This window comes from Lissotriton helveticus, chromosome 9 (assembly GCF_964261635.1).
Source record: "Lissotriton helveticus chromosome 9, aLisHel1.1, whole genome shotgun sequence".
NCBI lineage: Eukaryota > Metazoa > Chordata > Amphibia > Caudata > Salamandridae > Lissotriton > Lissotriton helveticus.
Genome location: NC_136070.1, coordinates 889,622,097 through 889,639,568, shown reverse-complemented (window position 1 = coordinate 889,639,568; position 17,472 = coordinate 889,622,097).

The following is a 17,472-nucleotide window of genomic DNA, read 5'->3' as shown; positions in this document are numbered from 1 at the left end:
CTTCCTGCATAACAAGATTGAGTACGGCAAGAACAGCAGCACAAGTCTAAGTAGGTTATAGACAGGGACTTCTGAACCTGCACAAGTTACTTTTTTGTGAACTTATTTCATCAAGATACAAAGAAATGAGGTTATTTTGCTGCTTTCAAGAAACCTTATCGAGATGTACTGACTGTTGACTATTACTCATTATTTGAGCCCTGAAGAAGTCTCAATGTTTGAGACGAAACGCGTCGGCTAAGAAGGAAATCCTCATGTGTTCTTGGATTTTTTCCTGTCTTGCATCACCACAATAAAGAATTTTGAAAAGAAAATCTTACCAAAGTCCGGACTTATTTGTTACAAGACCGTGTACTCTCATATGTATTGTGGACATTTGAAATTACTAAGAAAACACTTCTTGGATGGGTGCTGATTCCTTATTATTTATTGCATTTTTCGGGCTTTGCCCTTGAAGGAACAGACAGGGTTGTGTTCTTTGGAATCACAAGCACCATCCCTACTACTCTCAAGCCACAGGTGAAAGTAGGTGCATTATCTCTTTGCCTTAACCCTTTTCTCTTGTGTAATTAAACATATTCATATAAGTATTGTGTAAAAACAACACATTAATCCTATCTGGTACAATACAATTCCTTTATGATACTAGACATATGCATTCACAAGTAATCCGTTTTGATTTTTCCAATACATTTCGTCTTAATGCGTAGTCTCAATTCTTAGTACTACTGCATTTTTGGCTTATACAGTTTGCATAAATCACATTATTTTATCTAAAATGCTTTGTTTAACAGTTCATTGTTTGTCCAATATCCTTTTTCAATTCTAATATATGGGCTTTGGCACTACTCTCCATATTACCTTCAGGCTGTTTAAAAGGAAATTTATATATGTATATACATACATCAGCCTGATGTACCGCCCACCTCCCATTGCATAGTTCGTTCCGGCCAGGTTAATCACGGGCACTATTCGGAGGATTTATTCTTTTACCTTATATCATGTTATTTGTTGGCCTTGGTCTTGTTCCACATCTTATATTTATACACCTCTCGAATATCGGGGTTGTTTCTGTAATATAGATATTCATATTACCACTCTAATATGTTTGGAGCTGTAGCTCTACTATATTGTGGTTTCATCTTCACAAGGATTACCTTAAATCCGCGGTAGTCTTTATCTGTTTTATTGCCGCACCGTCTGGTCATTAGTACTTGGTTTCCCCTTTTTTTGTGATATCTTTTATAATTTATCTAAGGGGAAGAATGTTTGAGAGTTTTTACCTAACAATTGTTAATTAACTCTATTTGTAGTAAAAGTTATTTTTTTCTTTTTCTCTACCATACCTCCTTCTGCTGACTCTATGTATGGAATCTTCTTCTTCACCTCACAAATTTATGTGTGGGGACTGCAAGTGAGTTCAACAGTTTACACCTGTTTCATGGCTCTCATCTACAATTGGAAAGAATAATATGGAACTCTATTTACTGCATTATTCAGATCCTATTTTTTATTATTAATAGAGATTCCTCCAGAAAAAAAGCCTTTACTTACAATTTTGTTTTAATTTTTTCTCTAAGATGCGGTCCCAGGTGTGGTTTCAAATCTTATGTCTTCCGTGTTCGTTTAAAACTTGGTTCGCTCTACAAACAAAATAAAGCAAACACGGTTCCTTCTATTAGTATTCTCTTTGCCGCACCTATTTGCTGTAAACTAAGGGCTATACTGTGAGAAGTTGGCCTGATAGGTGATGTTTCCAATTCTGGAACCACCGGTTATCAGACCAAACAATCCCTTATGGTGTCTGGTTGTAAGTCAACCTTATTAGACAAGCTATCCTAGGGGTAGCATGGACTAAGCAGCCTAAAGGCTTAACTTAAGAGGTCGTGTTAAGCGAGCTGTTTTACCACATACAATCCTGTAATATCAAACGAAAGGACACCACACAAGTATATATTATAAAAATATATGTATTTATTACTAAAAACAATCCCCAGTATTCTTTATGAATAAAGGGGCACAAGCGTTAAATCAAAAGCACAGTATAACATACAAAGTTGCACAAATATGGATGAGGGCGAGGGGCCACTCAGACCATATACTAAACAAGTGGTATAAGAGATACCAATCGAACAGTGGTTAGGCCTAGGGCCTAGGGAATCGCTGGGAGCAGTCGGGACAAGCAATGCTGAAGTCGGGAAAAGCCCGCGGGATTCGGGTGCAGTGCAGAAAGCGCACGCATGCACCAATGTTAACCAATGGTGCGTAAAAGTTACAAAGTTAGAGTTAAAGGACACTTCCGCTGAACCTAGAGGAACAAAACTTAAGACACAGACCCTAGCAGTGTGTACCAGTGTGGGAACACCGGCGTTGCAATGTTACCTCACCCACAGGAAGCGGGTGCACAGGGTCGAAGTTGAGTCGGGTTTCGTCACGCAGGCTCTTGGTGCTTGGAGCTGAAAGGGCTGCAGGCGGGGTGAAAGAGAAGTGTCCGGTGGAGTCCAAGGGTGGACTCAAGTCGAAAAGTACCTGAAAGCAGAGGGGACAGAGTCTGGGTCACTCAGCAGTGACCAGGGTGGAACCAGGACGGAACCAGGCAATGTCGGGCGCAATCAGGTGGTCGTCAAGGAGCTTCTCTCTGCTGTCACGTGGGCTCTGGGGCATCTACGACGTCCAGGAGCGGGTCACGATCTGTCCCACGAAGGTTCTCACCGTCGGCGCTGTTGGCTTCAAGATTGGAGCAAACAACACTTGGCAAAAGCAATCCACACGGAACCAAGAGATTGCTTCTCACTCGAACCAGGAGGGTCAGAGTGGGGGCTCCTTTTCAGGGGAGCTGGTGCAAATCTGGAGCAACCAGAATCGCAAGTCGAATTTCAAGTTTCGTTGGCACAGGGGCCACAAGCCAGCTGGCAAGTGACCGGGCCAACGCGTTGAGCCAAAAGAAGCAGAAGGGCCCCACGCAGCACTCGTCGAGTGTGGAGGGCTGAACTTCGGTGCAAGAGTGGCTCAGGGTTGGGGATTCTCAAATCCCGGTGTACAGCTTCGAGGGTCACTCGTGGGCTGCACGGTCAGCGTCTCGTGGTCTTTTCAAGATGGCGTGCCCCACGCTTCCGGTCGCCTCCACGGGTCTCAGCTCTGCAGGGACTGTGGATCGGGCTGTAGGAAGGCAGGCAAGCTTGATCTCGTTGATCTCTGTCGCTCGAGTTCCGGTGGTAACTGCAACAAAGCAGACGTCGATGGCTGGATGGTGCCTGTTTGCACAGGGTGGTCACTCCTTGACCACAAGGGAGATTCTTGGGGCTTCTACGTTGAGTAGGATGTCGAAGGGTCCAGAGTTTCGTTTCTTATGTTTCATCAGGATAATCTGAAGTGCATTGGCACTGCTCCCAGTCTTATACTAATTTTGGGGGCTGGATTACCTGCTAGGTCCCCTCCTATGGGTGGGACCCAGGAAGTGGGTGGATACACCCCCTTCCTTTGATCCAGGCCGCCCTGGCACGAGGGCTGGAGTGCCCCAGAACCGGTTTGGCCGGATTATGCAAGGGGCAGCCTTGTGCTCCCCATGCAGTGTCTGGTTTCTTTCAAACATCCCTGCTACAATCCACTATCTCCTGTCTGGGGGGGTGTAACACCTCCCTGCGACAGGAAACCCTTTGTCCAGGCCCCTTTGGCTGAGTTTCGGTCAGCTTCAGGGGGTCAGACTCGTGTCTGTGGCAGAGGCATCCATTTTGTGGATCCAAGGTCCTTTTAGAAATTAACCGCATTTAAGTAAAGTAACATGTCTTACCCCTCTAGAGGGGTGGAATGCTATCCCCGTCACCAGAACTGGCGAGGGGATAGTATTCCAAATCGTATGACACCTTACACGACATGTTTTGATAAAGCCAAACCAATGTTGCTATATAACCGCGAGGATTATAATGCACTTAAGAGTATATGGTATGGCATTATCCTGAAACAGCTTAGGGAGTTGTTCCCGACAGCTGCAGACAGGCTCAGCTCATGCTAGAGCTCCATCTCACATTAAACCACGCACTCTGCCTCCAGGATTGATGAGGCCTTCCATAGGAGTGGCTCACAGGTTAATATGTGTCCAGATATAGGTTTAGATATAGGTATACTATATCTAAGTAAGGGGTGATTACACCACCTTACCCCAGCTGAGTGATCAGCCAGTTGTGTCAATTTAAGAACCAGCCAGGGGTGGCAAAAGATATGCTGCAGCTCCTGGTAGGCCTTGGTGCCACCTATGCCCTGGGCACCTATAGTGCATTATACAGGGGCTGACAAGGAGTCAATTTCCAATTGTGGTATGTACCTAGGGTACATGGAATCCATTTTACAGAGAGAGCAGATGGCCTGGGGCCCTGATTGGCAGGGGACCAGGTCAACTAAGTCAAAAACCAGCTAAACACAAGGCAAAAAATCTGGGGTAACCATAGTCAGGTAGCCACCTTCCTACATAACCCCCCCAAACGAAAGGAGATAAGGCTATCCTTGGCCAGGTAAGCCTATATTGCCTGAGTGGCCATATAAGGAAGTACCTGCACTAGCATGGGTACCCCCTGTCTCATGGTCCACTGAGCAGTCCCTTACCCATGGGGTATTAGAGGGTCTCCACCATATGGAATCACTACCTTGGGTGTGTTTATGCAAAGTTAAAGGCTGGTTTGGATATGGAGTATTGAAGTGAGGCTCCACTAATTTAGGGCTCAGCTTCCTCCAATTATCTTCCACCATGTGTGCCTTTCTTTCTTTAACTGAGTTGCACTGTGCTCTCAGGGTCAACCTCTGGCTACCTAAAGCTGGAGGCTGGGTCCCTCTGTTTGGCTTGCTGGAGGGACAGTTCAGGTTTGGGCCCTTTGGGTCCCAGGTTTGGCTGTGCCCAACAGAATCCACCTGTGGGAGGCCCCTAACTACTTTTAAGGGGGCTCCCTCAGGAGTTTTTAAAGTTTTCACCTCACTAGGGCTACTAGTTTTGGTGCCCCTAATCTGTTGATGGGGGAGCTTTATTTGACAGGGGGCCCTCTGGGTCTCACTGTCCTTCTTGTCCTCTGCAGCCCTGGGCTGACTAAGGCAAGGTAGTGATAGAGCGCGCGAGGTCACCCAGCCAATGATTCCGCCGTTTCCGGCTTCAGGGCCCATATACTTTCAATTCACACTACTCATTGACAGGGCGACTTCACGGGCTGCTACCAATTGTGTGTGTTCCCTACTGTTATTACTCAGAGTACCCGACTTACCCTCCACCGACACGGGTACCTATGACCTCAATGGATCAGGGGCCTAGCTGTAAAAGGAAAGGCAGCAAAATACAACTCAAAATGACTTTCAATACTGTTTGCAAATGACCACGGACAACTGGAAGTTTTAAAATGTTTATCTAAAGTTCGTTTTCGTTGAGCATTAGGTTTACAAGAATAAGGCAATCGATAATCAAAATAATGAAAAGTACATAACTATAGAGAAATAATGTCAGGGTAATCATAGAAACGCTAATATGAGATGCAACAAATAACGCTATGCATTCAGGGCAAGGATTCTTTAGATAGTTTAAGTAAGGCCGTTCTAGACCATATCAGAAAATGACAAAATGCAATGCAAAATATGATTTCTAAAAGGTAGGGGAACATAAGAACAAGTTCAATTGACTTTATGCTTTCAATAGTTGCAGCAAAAGCATGGAAAAATCACCATATGCAATGGTGTATCTTTATTAAAGCAAAAGATAGAAAAATAGAAAGGTGCAAGTTTAAAGAATTTAGAGCAGTATTTACCTAGACTGGTGTGGAAACCAAACCCTGGCCACGGGTCAGTTAAGGACAGGAAACCCTCAAGGAAGGATACCCCTCAAAGAACAGCAGGTGCAGAATGGACACCCAGGACAGGACAGGATACCCTCGGATTAGGAATCAGGACAGGACCCTCAGGACAGGACAGCAAACCCTCAGGACAGGACCGCTCAGGACAGGACCGCACCCGCAGTTTGGAAGCAACGCCTGCGCTCCACCCTCTCTGCAGCTATCGATCAAGACCCCGATTGGATCAGCGAACTCCCAGCAAAGTGCTTCACCAGCACTTTAAGGTTCAGTAAAACCTTAGTCTATGGTCAATTTCGGACAGAGTGATCCGCAGCTCTCTGTATCTTCAGTCACCTATTGAGTGCGATGGGTCAGTGACAGGTCAGCTAAACCAGACAAGTCGGACAAATTCCCTAGGTGAACCCAGGGTAGATATACTCTTTTGGGGCAGTGTACCATCCCCCAATGTTGCAAAGTGTCAGAATCCCTCAATTTGGATTGGTCCTAAGGTAGGATTTGGGTAACACACCAATCACAACACACTATTTAGATGCTTCATTTACATATCTGGGTACCACCTAGCAAGATTGGGGTTCCCATGAGAAACTGCAAGGAAATACAATGACAATTTAACAATGTAGCATAGCAGGGACATGTGACTCCGTTCAGCCGAGTTTTCAGGTCAGTTCTCAGGAGCATCTTGCCCATCACTGCCAGCTGGCTAAGTTCCATCAGCCAAGGTTGTCAGGTCCCCGAAAAGTCGCACATGCGTGGAAGGGACCTCCAAGATGGCTTTTGGTGCCGTCAGACCCCCATTCCCCGCGGTACATGAAAAGCAAGCGAAAACAAATTAATACATAGAAATAATATAATGAAAATCCATCACAGGGTTTGTTCTTTCAACTTATCACTACGAAATATTCTTATGCAGTCTAAATGTTAGCTACATATCAACAGTCACGAGAGCAGTGGCACGAGCAGTACCACGTTATAGGCAAAGCTATGTATTACGCATGCGCATAATTTTCCCTCCAACTCTGCAGACACGTCAGGACACGTGAGTGTGGCTGACGCATGCGCAGTAACTAAATACAAGCGGCGGCCATATTTTAGGAACACGGATTAAATACATTAGAAATACACATAGGCAAGCTTCATAAACCTTGCTTAAACATAGAAGAATAAACATTAGTAAGACGTACAAGTTATTACGTTGTTACACATAAACGAGGTTCATGAATACAGCAAGCCGCAAAATATGCGAAGCTTTGCTTCATCAATCCCCTCTTTGATGATATTTACTATCATCACAAAATTTAATGGAACCAGATGCCAACTTTTCTTTCACACTTTATACAGTTCTATCTCCTCCAGCAATCGCTCCAGTTTTTGTCTTTCAGTTTTGGTAGGGTGAGAATTCTTCACCTTTTTATAGATCTGATTATTCATCTCTTCCAACTCGAGCTCATCCACACTCCGTTTCACTCCTCTTGCATTCACTTCATGCTTCTTTGTGTGTTTACGACACTTGCAGCAAACAAATATGAAAAATAGGATGAGACCTATAATTCCAATTGGCATCAGTACCTTGAACAATAAGCCTTTACCTATGCTAGCAAACCAATGACCTACATTTGAGAGACCATCTACCAATCTCTTCCAGGCACTATCAACCTCGAGTGGTTTGAGTTCCTTTGCCAAATTAGTAATGTTTTTCACATATCTTTTGATCTGTACACTTTTATCCGGAATATAAGTGCAACAATGTTGCGCCCTCAACATCCGGCAGACTCCGCCCTCTTTTGCTAATAAGGTATCAAGAGCAAGTCTGTTCTGCAAAACCATTGATCTAATCGCAACCATTTCGGTATTGACCAGCAGAAATCCATGAGCTGTCTCAGTAGACAACACATCCACTATAGTAGACAATTTGCAAATTCTGTGAGTGTTCAGAACCACTCCCACTCCAGGTATCAGTGCACTGAAAATACTACCCATAATTTCACCTATACTTTCTCTTTTACTACGCGCTAAGCCATTAGTATTTTCACTGCTTCCAGCAACTCCATTCACATGGTATATTTTCGGGAAGACAATGCCAAAATAGCAGCTTCCATACCAGTGATCCGGCAATTTGAAATAAGCCTTGTCCCCACAAATATAATAAATTCCAGGAAACACAGGCTCTGACCCATTTTTGAAACCCCAACCTCCAATTACCTTGTAATTATGTTCGCATTCACTGGAACCAATGAAAATGTTATTATAATAGCTAGTCTTCTCGCGGTGAAGACATAGCTTGCCTTTCTTTTCAAAATCCAGCAACAGAGCAGGACCCGCTCCACTATTTGAGGTGCCTTCCATGTTCTCTGCCCACCTTGGCCTTTTCTGACGTTCGTCATTTGCTTTCTTTTGTATTTTAATTCTCCTTTTCTCTGCCATGTTCAGGAACATCTTTTCCTGCTCACGCAAAGAACAAGTCAAGTTATCTCTGTGTGCGTCAGCTATGTCGATATTACCTATAGTCAGAAAGTAGTCTCCCATATATCTTATTGTGTCACTTTTGGTATGTACAGGATTCAAATTCCCACGTATAGGAAGTTCAGAAAAAATCACATCATTGTTAGAGTAATAGTACTGTAACGGTCCTCTTTTGTAAAATAAACTAGCTAAAATGCTACAGGAGATTCCATATGTCAGCGGCAAGTGATGGTATGTCACGCCTTCAGCTACAGAGGTAGGTAGCTTCATGCAGACATAGCAATCTTCAATTTCCATAGTCTCTACATAATGTATTAACAAATTTGCGAAAACGTTTAGGTGTGTCTTGTTCTTAACTCCATGATAATGTAGTCCTCCCTCATCTGATGCTTCTAAGTCTTGTTTTGTTTGTCTCAGTGCTCTCTCATGTCTTGCTACACTCTGTGTTGTCAGCTCCTCACTGTCAGTATTTACAATTTCAGTAGGGACAATGTTAGTATCTTTACTCACAGCAAAGGGAATGAAAATTGTTAGTCCTATCCAAAGTAATATCAGGACAACTATACTACAGACACATACCTTGCAGCATGTTTTGCAACGACTGCAACTAGGGCTACCATTCACGTTTGAATCAGACATTTTGTCTTCAGAAGAAGTTTCTCGACCCCTCTTTGTGACTTTACACCAGTAGCTTACTATGTGCAAATTCACGGTGGCTCTTCTTCTTCTTCGTCAGAGTACTCAGGGACGGGCTCTCCGTCGCTTACGTCAGTTATATCAAGATCTTCAAGTTCTTCCAACACAAGTGTCCATTCAGGTGACTTGTACTTCTTGTTTTGTCTTTTTATTCGATCACTCCTTCTTTTGGAAGTACCTTCTTGTTGTTCAGCTATGCGAGCACTTCTCCTTTCTTCTGCACGTTTTTCTTCCACCGTCTTTATTTTTAGTTTCAATTTCTTTACGAATCTAGGCTCAAGATGCTTTCTTTTCTTAAGTCTTTTCGTTGGGACTTGGACTTCGTTTCCTTCTCTTGCCCTTTTGTTCTCATTAACTGTTGGCAATTCGGTTTCAGTTTCTTCTTCTTCTATCTGACTACTTCCAGGACTCGCATTTATTTCTTCTGCCTGGATACTAATCTGGCCTTGTTCAGGTGAATTTTGTTTTTGCTTTTCAAATGTCTCTGTTTCTGTTTCCTGAACACGTTCTCCTAATTCTATCTGATCCTGTTCAAGCACTTCGATCTCTGGACTTTCTTCTGCTCGAACTATTACTCTATGTCTAGTCTGTCCCTTTTCGATATCAGGAGTCAGTGGATGAGTATCGATCACTTGCTCTGTATCCTTTACTTGTTCAGTGGCAGACACTGGCTCCGTATCATTCACTTGTTCTGTATCAATCACGTGCTCTGTCCCTGTCTGACCTTCTCCTTCCTCAGTTTTGATGTGAATCTCAAGATTCTGAGGTTCTTCGCCTGTGCCTTGCTTTTCCTGACTAGTCCACTCTCTACCTTCCCAAAGTCTCTCACTTGTTCGAATAGGGTCTTCAGTGAGGTTAATCAATGGAATCCACTCTTCTGGCCATATGCTTGGCAGCTCATCTTCAGCTACCTTTGGCTCAGCTTCTTGGACCCCTTCAGCAGGTTGGACTCTTGTTAGTTCGTCATCAACTATTCTTGGGCCAACGTCTGCTGATTCTGCAGCTCGACTGGTACTGGGCTGTACGTCGTCAGCTACTTCCGGTCTGGCTCCTGCAGAGTCCTCTGCTGGACGTCCTTCTGCTTCAGGCACCTCGTTTGGTGGTACCTTCTGGGTGTGACTGGCGTGTACCCAGCGTGGAACTCCTGCACACTTTACTGCTGTGGTAGTTACCAGGATCACCTGACGTTTTTCTCCCTACCTCGGCTCCAGGCAGCTCTTCCGAGTATGCTTCTTTATCTTGACCCAGTCTCCAGGGACCAGTTTGTGGAGAGGAGTCGTTGGATTGAGGATGGCGTCTTCTCCGATCTGGCGAGAGATAGAACGCACTTGGTCACCCAATCTCTTGCAGTATTCAAGCACCAAATCATCAGTAATACTCAACAGTTTGCTTCCTGGCACCCATGCTTGTCTCATCACTCTTCCCATAATGATTTCATGAGGACTTAGGCCTGTCTTGCGGTCAGGAACACTTCTGAGTCCCATCAGGACCAGGGGCAGGGCCTTCACCCAGGTCAGTTTAGATGCATCACACAGTTTTGCTAGTCTGTTTTTGATAGTTCCATTTATTTGTTCCACTACTCCAGAAGCCTCTGGTCGGTAGGCACAGTGAAGCTTTTGGGAAATTCCAAAGGCTTTACAGAGTTCGTCGATCACTGCATTCTGAAAATGTGAGCCTTGATCTGATTCAATAGTGACTGGAACCCTGAACCTAGGTATAAGTTCTTTCAACAAACACTTAGCTACTGTTTTTGCGTCATTTTGGGGAGTAGGGAAAGCTTCCACCCACTTGGAAAATAAACAGACCATGACAAGGACATATCGCTTCCCTTCACAACGGGGCATGGTGATGAAATCAACCTGTATTCTCACAAAAGGTCCCCCTGACCTCCCAATTTTTCCCAGTTCAACCAAAGTTTTCTTTCCTGGGTTCATCTTTTGACATGACAGGCACCTCTGGCAGAGGGATTCTGCTACTTTCCTGAACTTTTTACTGTACCAAGTCTGTTGGAACACTAGAATCATGGCGTCCCTCCCAATGTGTGATCCTTCATGTATCAATCTCGCCATTGTGCTAAGTAAGTGTCTAGGTAACACAGGCATACCAGTTGGGCCCAAAATGACACCATCCACACGTCTTGGTCGACACCCATCTTCCTTCCACTTCTCTCTTTCTTGCCAAGGTGCCGCCTGCTGCCACTCTTTCACTTCATCCCCTGTGGGCACTTCTTCAAACACCTGAAGTTGGCAGCTGGTTCCTGGCCCCCCTCGCTTTGGATTTACGATATACCGATCTCTGGCGCACCATTGGGCCACTCGATCAGCATAATCGTTCCCCAGTGATACTTTGTCCATGCTCTTCTTATGAGCAACACATTTTACCACTGCCAGTTCCTTTGGTAACTGGATTGCCTCTAAAAGGTCTTGAACCACCTTTCCATTTCGAATAGGGGTACCTGATGAAGTCAGGAACTCCCTCTGTAGCCACAATTGGCCAAAGTCATGCACAACCCCATAACAGTACTGACTGTCAGTATACACTGTTATACGTAGGTTCTTCCCAATTTGGCAAGCTTTTATCATAGCGATCAATTCAGCTACTTGTGCAGACTTTATGTGATACAGGTAACCTGCTTCTTCAATTTTCTCTAAGGAGACTACCGCATAGGCAGCACTCAAGCCTCCTTGTTCATGCCTTAGACATGAACCATCTACAAACAATTCTTTGTCATGCTTAGGCAATGGCATTTCTTTTATGTCTGGGCGTGGCTTGGTGTTGAATTCTGTTAGATCAATACAATCATGCTCATCCTCCACCCCCCCTTCCATGTCCTTTGGGTCAGGGAGTAAGGTGGCTGGGTTCAGAATACTGCACCGAACAATGTTTACATTTGCAGCACCCACAAGAATCCTCTCGTATTTAGTCAGCCGACTAGGGGTGAGATACTGAGTTTTTGTTCTGGTCAGCAAAATTACCACTCCATGTGGAACATACACAGTTACCGGATGTCCCATGACAATGGACTCACTCTGCTCTAAACTTGCGCAGGTAGCAGCTACTGCTTTCAGACAACCTGGTAATCCAGCAGCCACTGGATCCAGGGTGGCAGAGAAATATGCCACTGGCCTTCTGGTTGTGCCATGTTCTTGAGTTAGGACAGACAACGCGCAATTATCGCGAGTGTCACAGAATAGGGCAAATTCTTTAGAATAGTCTGGCATTCCCAATGCAGGGGCTGTACACAGACAATCTCGTAGTTTGGTGAAGGCTGTTAAGCTTTCATCATCCCATTCTACAATATCTGGAGTTCCCCTCTTGGTCATTTTTATCAAGGGCCTAGCTAGGACCGCAAATCCCAGAATCCATTGCCTGCAGTATCCTATCACACCCAGGAACATTCTGATCTCTTTCTGAGTATGGGGCAACTGCATCTTTTGGATTATTCTCACTCTTTCGGATGTCACTTTCCTGACACCTTTTTCTATCTGGTGTCCCAGATATTTTACCGATTTTGCACAAAACTGTAACTTATCTGGGGCCACTTTATGTCCCTTTTCACACAGGTGATTCAATAGGGCAATAGTGTCAATTACACAATCCTTATGACTTTTAGTTGCCACCAAGAGGTCGTCTATGTATTGCACTAAGACAGAGTTCCCAGGTAAGACCAAAGTTTCCAAACATTTTTTCAAGATCTGATTAAAGATAGAGGGGCTCTCTGTATACCCTTGAGGGACCCGGTTCCAGCAATACACGTGACCATTGAAGGCAAATGAGAAAAGAAATTTGCTATCTGGATGCAAGGGAATGGAAAAGAATGCATGACACAGGTCTATCACGGTGAACCACTCAGCATCCCAGGGAATCTGATACAGAATCACTGCTGGGTTCGGGACAATAGGGCAACAGGGAACTACTATTTTGTTGACTTTTCGTAGATCCTCCACTACTCTGTACTTGCCACTAGGCTTCTTGATGCCCATAATCGGGGAGTTACATGGGCTACTCATTACCTCCTGTATGATGTTCCCTTCTAGCAATTTCTGTATTTCCACGGTAACACCAGCTTTCACTTCTGCATTCATTCTGTAGGGTTTAGTATTGGGGTATACAGCATTGTCCTTTATTGCTATCTGTATGGGGTCCACGTTTTTCATTAACCCTACATCTTTCCCAGTAAAGTCCCACACCTCTGGCTTCACTGCTTCTTGGAGTTCTTTGGGTAAATCCTGCATGGTCATTCATTTAATTTCCGAGTCAGGGCGGACCAACATTAATTTATAAATGCCGTCTTCATCTGGGGTCTGAATTTCAACACCCTTTGGTGTGCAAAAGATGGTACAGTTCATTTTGCACAGCAAATCACGTCCCAGCAAGTTCACTGGACTGGTGTCGCAAACGACAAATCTATGCATTTCCTTAAAGTTTCCAATTGAGATCTCCATGGGCTTGGTAACAGGAGTACTAATCAATTGATTAGATACACCCACTACTTGGATGGCTTCTCCCGAGAGGGGTAGGTTTGGAACGTCCACTGTTCTCACAGTAGAACGGGTAGCGCCAGTGTCCAACAGAAAGGTGACATCATTTCCGTCAACCTTCCCTTCAATGTATGGTCCGGACTGGTCTACCGGCAAGGAGGCGCCAAGTACGCACTCCTCGTCCTCCCCTCTCAGGCCCCGTCAGTATTGGTCATCACAAAGGAAGGTATCATTTAATAGATACTGCGAAGTTGCTGCATTTCTGTTCTCACCGCTTTCCCAAACTTCTATCTCATCACCCTCTACCTGTTTTCCCCTGTATACTTGCTTTGGTGCTCGGGGCACCTGAACTGTTTTTACCTGTGGTTGAGTCTTTCTCGGTCTTTCTTTCTGCGTCTGTGGAGTTAAATCAGGTGTTTTGGGGTTATCGTCAGGTAAATAAGGACACTCGTTGCGCCAGTGTCCAATTTCGCCGCACTGATGGCAGGGAAATTTCTTCATAGCCTCTTCCCTGCTCATTTTGGGCCGGGGCTTGCCTCCTCCCCCTCCCCCAGGACCTTCGTTCAAGCTTCACCTGAGCCCACATTACTTTCTCCTTGAGAGCCTTTTTCTTTTCTGCCATCTCGTCCTCGCAGTACTTTGCGTACCGCAGGACCTCGTCTACCTTTTTGGAGTGCCAACAGATTTTGTTATCTTTTATCCACTGACAAATTTCAGGTCTTAAACCGTTTACAAACCTGTAAATAAAGTGCGTCATATCCTTCATCTCGATGTTATCTATACCACTGTAGGTTTTGAACACCTGCAACAGCCTTTCATAATAGGAGTGCACTGTTTCATCTCTTTCCTGCGTTGTTCTATCTATCCTGGTCCAATCAGTTTCCTTTGCGGGCACCTTTTCTTTCAAGTGCTGAATTACCTGCTCATACTTTCTCATGACTTCCTTCGAAGGTTCCCCTGTTTCTTTATCTCTTGTGTACTCCTCACTAGGCCAGGCTATGGCTATTTTACACTCGGTCCATAGATCGACCGGGACCACAATGTCGAAAAACCCATCTAGGTCTTTCCACAGGCATTTTTGCACCTTTACGAACCTTTCCACTTGCCGGTACCATTCAACCGGTTTCTCGCGCAGTTTTGGAAAATCGTTAGTAAAGGACACAATATCCTGTCTGGACCATGGAACGTGCACATACCTCCCACCCGGTACTTCACGCATTGGACATAACGTTTCGGGCTTATCTACTTCTCTCAGAGGGAACTCAGGGGTTGCTTGTCTGGATCGGGCCTCATCTTTCTTTCGTGCCCACCTCGTTTTCCACCTTTCCACGTCTCCCCATTTTTGCAAAACTGCAAGCAACTCTTTGATCTGCAACTTCCTCCCTGACACATTCAAGTTAACTAAATCCTTGTCTGAGAACTCAGCTCGGTATGGTTTCTGCAAGGGCTTTGATCTCGAAATATCTATTCCCATACTAGCTGCGGTGTCTGTCAGTTTCTCGTGGAGCACCCTAGTACTCCGGGTAAGGCTTTTACACATAAACAGCAACTCTTCTTCAGAATAGGTATTCAATCTGTCTAATCCCACATTTCCTGCCATTAATTCCTCTATTTCTACCCTCAGTTTGTACAGGTCTAAAGGTTTCGTTTGCGGAGCCTGTTTCTCTAATTCGCGACTCCAATTCTCAATTTCTTCCGGAGTTACCAGGGAGACACTCCTAGTACCTGAGGCTGATTCTAATTTTATTTCTTTCGCGTCAAAAGGATTATGCCGCCTCGGCACTCCTTTTCCGGGCTGTTTGTTGGGCAGGTCCAAGAACACAACATCAGACTCACACTCACTGGACTGATCGTCTATCAGTAGGGGCTCTTGCCTCGGCGGGGCCATTACTGGGTTCATAACTGGAGGGTTTAGACTTCCTTGATTATTCCCGTACACCGGAACTACTGGTCCGATTGTTACCGGAATAGTCAAAGCTTCAGGACTGGCATTTAACTGGGAGATTTTCTGAATTATTTCCGTTCTCTGTCTAGCTATGGCCTCTTGCTCCCTTTCATCTAGGGCTCTTCCTAATGTTCGGTCAGGTATTATCTGTGGGGTCAGGTGAGGGGTAAAACTTGGGGCAGTAGGATGCGTTTCACTTGGTCCCCCACCATAATTTGGTTTCGGGAACAAAGTTCCTGTGCCAAATGACCTGCGCTCTTCCCCATATGGAGGCTGCAAAAAGGGCACTCCTGAACTTACTGGCTTTTCTTCGTTTTCATAAAGAGGTCTGGGGAAAAGAGCTTTTCACTGGAATATTTTTCTTCCGGGCTCACGGGCATTCTAGGATATATAGTCCTCACTTCTGGGGGTTCGGGCTTCTCATAATAGGACAATACCTGGCCCCCTCCCCCCTACATAGGGATCTATCCTCCTCCTTAATAGATGGACGTTGGGCAATTTCTCCTGTACTGGAAGGTCGGGCTCCCTCATTATAAGGTGGCGGACTTCTCGTAAAAATGTCATCTAAAAATTCATCTTCTGACTCCCCAGGGGCTCCCCAATGCTTACTCTTTTCTGTCCTTTTCTCTCCCTCCGAAGGGTTACCTGCTGGCATCATGGGAAACAGACCCTCAACAATCATGCTCTGCCTCCACTGTTTCATCCTTTTATCCCTGGTCTCTTGTTTCAGCCTGGGGTACCACTTGGTCAGACCTTTGTCCATCCGGGGTTTCTCTCTTTCGAAAGCCTCAATCTCCCATTCCTCTAATGCCTCATACTGCGTTAGTCTCGGTCTGGGATGTAATTCATTCATTCGGGTTCTCAAATTAAATAAAATTCTGCCATTGAAAGTTCCATCTAACGGAAAAGGCAATACTCCGTCATCGTTTGTGTACTTCACCCAATTCTCCAACCACACACAGGTATTGTACCCTCGGTCAAACATCATGAATGAGGCGGGAGTATTCGGTGGCGGGACAATAACGCCCTCTCTAGACTTAATTGGTTTGTCCGTTTTGAAATAATTCTTTACCCTATTTACAAGGGACATTTTTCTCTTCCCTCCGTACATAATATCGTATCTATTGGCTTTCCACTGATCCCTTTCAAACCCTTGGTTCCTAGGATCGGGTCTAGTTTCTGGACAGTACGAGTGCCACATACGATTTCTACGCTTAATTCTGTTTACAAAGCTACTTCCAATCAGAACGCGCCTTGCAATTCTGTGCGACCAATGGGGTGCACGCGTTCAAATAGTTTCGACCAATGGGTGCGCGGCCCCTTCGTGAGACAGTTCTCACTCCTCGGCGCTTCACCCCTCCTTTACAATTCCAGCCCCGCTACCCGCCCGCTGTTTCTACCAATCCCAGCGCGGCACGGAGTGACGTCAGAGACGCTTCGCGGCTGACTCCCTCCCTTCACAAGGTAACGGAAACTTTCTTTCTTTCTAAAGTGCTCAGTGCTTGGTTATTTAACAACGAATACACATTCGCCACAGTGCTCAAGTGTCTAGACAGAAAGATTTCCTTTTACTGCAAGTAAACTACTTCCATTTACTTTTCACGCGCTGCGGGTAGATCTCTTCCTCCTACCCTCCGCTCTAGCATCGGTGAACCTGTTATTCCCCTAAACTCATCCACTTGTCTGGGATATATCCGAGTCTAAGGTTTCCCAGCGGACCCCTCTGCTTTCACCCTAGCTCCGAAGAACCTGCTACTCTTCCGATGTGACCCTTACTAGGTTACGCCACTATGGGAATTTTGCCAATGAACCTCGTTACTGTCATTTATTCACACATGTATTCAGAAAAACCCTAGTTAGTGCTTCCCGGTTATCCTAACCTGCACCTAACTTTCCTTAAGCCTGTGACCTCAGGACAATGGATTCTATTCACCACTTGCCCTTTCAATTCCCCGGGGAGTTCGGACAACACAGTACAAGACGGTTTACAAATGCATGGATTAGTACATACAATAATATAAGAACAAGAATAATAACAATACAACAATTCATGAATTTCAAAGCA